Genomic DNA, 4,099 nt, shown 5'->3' with positions numbered 1-4,099 from the left:
ATCCTTTGTTATGATGCAGTTTGAGGATCCTTTTCCAGACTTTCATGATTCCATGTAGCAAGGCTTACATCCCATGAGCTGGTCTGGATGTGGGGACCATTTGCATCAATTTAAGGCTGCGGCTCTGGGTGACTTGGGTTGTGCATGGCCATACCACTGGCCCGTGACATGTAGATGCTAATAGTGCAGCAGAGCTGCTTAGTCAATGACTCACAATCTTTAAAATGGATCAGATCAAATTGGAGTTGCTTCAGTAAATATTTATTTTCTTATGGACCAAATATGAGTGACTTTCTCTTCTTTCCTTCCTTTCTTTCTCTCCTCTCCTTCCTATTTCTAGTCATTCCTTTAACTCTCAGACTAAATTCCTCTTTTTTTTTTTATTTACACATATCAAATGTTTGCAGATGTTGGCTTATTTAGTACAGATTTTCACTTAACCAGATCAGCATGTCTAGTTCTTTATCTTAATCCCATCACTCTTGTCCCTCACTACTTGGCACGGTGGGGTTATGTCTTCTTTTTTTACATTTATTTTGTCTTCCAGTTAATTTTCTCGTCTGGGGGTTCCTAAGCACCTACAAATAAGAGAGGTATTTCCATTAAAATGTCCCCAATTCCTAGCCCTGTTGTTATAAAGACAACAGTTTCTCCTCTGTTCCATATCAGCCTTTCTCTATGCAGTTCAAAATAGCTTTGACCTTTACAGCTGTGCTGTCACACTGTAAACTCATATGATAATATTGAACTTGGATCTAGCACTCCATGTTTTCATAGCATTTTACGATTATTGATTGGTTATTTCACACAATATCCAAGCAAAGCAGTCTGGATGGGTCTGGACAATAGTAATTTTATTGATGAGGAAACTGACAGAAAAACTACCATTTTGTCTATCTGTCAGCAACTTAGTGGCAGAAAGCATAGAGACATGCCAACTAGTGCTGCATTCATTCCACTGAGTGGGTTATTTATGAGGGAGGCATTGCCAATGACCATGCAGACCTTTTGTATGTGTGGAAGACAGATGAGATAAAATGTGCATCCTGGAGCCAGGTGACCTAAGTTCAAATCCAGGCTTCCGCCCTTCCTGATTGGGTCACCTTGTGCAAGCGTCCCATGCCTCGGTTTACCAATCTGTAAAATGAAGGCCGCCACCTCATTCTCTAATTATGAGAAATAAAGGAATGGTGATGCCCTCAGATCAGCCCCTAGAAAAGAAGTACACATTAAAAAATGGTAGTTATTTTTCTGTGTTACCTGTTTCTTTTGTTTATTTCCTCTGTAGGCTGATACTAATGTTTGGTGTCTTTCAGGAGCTATGTTTATTTGCATTTTTCAAAACTAACACTCAATTTTATATTCTTCCCTAACTGCTCTCTGTCCCTTTTAGAAGAATTTAGCCAATGTTTCTCTGTTCCTGCTGGCATTTAAAACCAGCTTTTGCTCTCTCATTATTGTTCTTGCATGGCTGGAGAGTCTGCCTTGGTACTGCCCACCTTCTACCAGCCACTCTTGCTTCAGTGAGGCTACAGTGAGGGTACAGATTCATTTATTCATCAAAAATTATTTAATGAGCCCCTTTGTGCCCTACAAATTGTTCACTCTACAAGGGATACAGCACTGCACAGTGCTGCAAACAAAAATACCTGTTTCCTGGAGGTTTTGATTTACTGAGATTATCTCATTTCTTTATAACTCCAAAGAGTACATGGCAGATCTTCAGCTACATCCGGAGTTTCTTATATCAGACACTTCAAATAACTGGATGAGGGGAAAAATTCTTGTGTTTACGGAAATTTCTGCCTGGAAATGCTAGGGAGTGTGCCAGGCTTAGGTCATCTTAGATCTAGATACTATAGATCTAGATACTAGATCTAGAACTATACCTGCACATAAAAGTTTCTTCTGAAAGTTGTATCATCCAAATTGGTTAAGACTAATCAATAGAAGTTTATATTGTATCCTAAAAGTGACTCTGTGTGTAGTGAAAGGTCATTGCATAGCAGATGAAAATCTGATTACAGATAATCATAAGATTATTTAAGATTATTAATACTGATCTCTCATAGACACAATTGTGTGCCTTATTTTCTCATTCACATATATCTCTTGTAACATTCTGGTGTAAACTCTACATCAGCGTAAATTCTTTCATCTTTATCACACACACACACACACACACACACACACACACACACACAGCATTTTTACCAGTTTCTACAGAACATCCTAAACTTTGCAGTTGTCCACATTCTTTGTCATTTTTTTTAAAAAAGATACTTTGCTAGATCAAGATCAAAAGACTTTTCATAGAACTTATCTTCAATTCATAGAAGATTGTACCTTCTTTCTTATTTTGGCTAGGAAGTGAGTGATTAGAAGTTTGAATAACAAGCCATGTCTTCATTGAGAGAGTGAGTATGTAAGATGATTCATTCTATGCAGGAATGTTTACATTATTTTATTACAGTGGTTAGTAAATCATACTATTATTTATTTGAGTTTTTACTATGTCAGCTGTTGTCATCAACGTTTTACATGAATGATCTTTTCTTTTCATAGTGACACTGAGATAAACACTCCTATCAATCTCTTTTTATAAAGAAGGAAGCTAAGGTCATGCATCTGTAGGTGGTGGAAGCATGACTCGACTCTAGGACTGTTTTAGCATTATCGTCTCTACTTTTAACTGCAATACCACACAGCCTCTCAACTGATCTATTTTGAAAAATATCTGATTTTTTTTTCATGGCAGTGTATAATAATAGTTTTAAACTTCTCTGTGTCATTCAGAAAGGTTTTTTTGTATATAGCAGAGATAAAATTAGAATTTATGGCTTCTGGTTTTCTAATTTGCAAGCAGCTCTACAGCTATTAAGAAGGTGGGCAACAACTAAATGGTTTATATTGTAGTCCATAACTGGTGAATTTGAATTGGAATATGTAATTCAATCAAAATTCATATGACTAATACATATGAGAAATAATTATTTTTGTGACTACTTCCTATAGTTATGTTTGAATAATGACTAAAATAAAACTAGGGTAAATTTATTTCTTAAATTGTATGATTTGGCTAATTTTAACTAAAAGCAGATACAGCCAAAGATGGACATTTCTATCAGTTGATTACTAATGCAAAGGTCTTGCAAAAAGATAACTTCACCAGCATAGGACTTAATTGTAGATATAATCAATACTGGTAATGCTCTGAGGAAATAGGGAAGATTTGATACATAATACTCCATACTTGCTGTAGTCTAGCACATTAAACAATGCAAAGGTTGATTATTTTAGTGTTTAAAAACAATTATTTGCATTTATAATCTAAGTATTACTATACCTAAGGATGTTGAGAATGGAGGAATACACAAAGCTGTTGCTTGGTCTTGCCCTTACCTCTTACATCTCCCACTGAGAAAATGTATGCCATCAGGTCGAAATCTCTCATTTCTCACCCCAGAGCTATGTGAGTTGTACCTATTCTTACTGCCTTCTGTTCTCCATGGATAAAATATCCTTTCCTCTAGACAAGGCAATTCCTCTCTCTGTATATTTGATCCCATCCGTCCTGTCCCTCAGAGACTCCACTCTGTCACTACTTTCTACTGCCTTTTCTAGCACACAGGCAAGGTTAAGCATCTCCTATCTAGAAGTTGAAAAAAAATAACTAAACACTTTTTAAACTCTATTCCCATTGTAAACATAGCTTTGTCTTTCTCCTTTCTTTTACTAACAGGGTTTCAAACAGTCTAGCCTTTGTTCAACTCATAAACCTATTTGCTTCACAACTCTCATAATTGGACTTCTTTCTTCACCACCCCACAGTTAGTAGTTTCCCTAAGACATTCACGTCCCAGTTGACAGAGTCAGTGGGTAATTTTCAGTCCTCATCTGTCTTACCTCTCTAAGGCTTTCAGCACTAGTAGTCACTCTTATCTGTATTTTCTTTCTTCCCTTAGCATATGCCACTCACCTCTCCTGATTCTCCTCACTTTTTGTTGCTTATGAAATCTTTTCCTACCTACCTTCTAAAGGCCTTTCTGTAGTGTTCCATCTTCTCCCTTATTTGAAATACTTTCTCTGGGTAATCTCA

The sequence above is a fragment of the Ursus americanus genome, chromosome 35 (assembly GCF_024610735.1).
Source record: "Ursus americanus isolate L20-20 chromosome 35, mUrsAme1.1.p, whole genome shotgun sequence".
NCBI lineage: Eukaryota > Metazoa > Chordata > Mammalia > Carnivora > Ursidae > Ursus > Ursus americanus.
The sequence above is the reverse complement of the archived record's forward strand: the minus strand, read 5'-3'. Positions refer to the sequence as shown.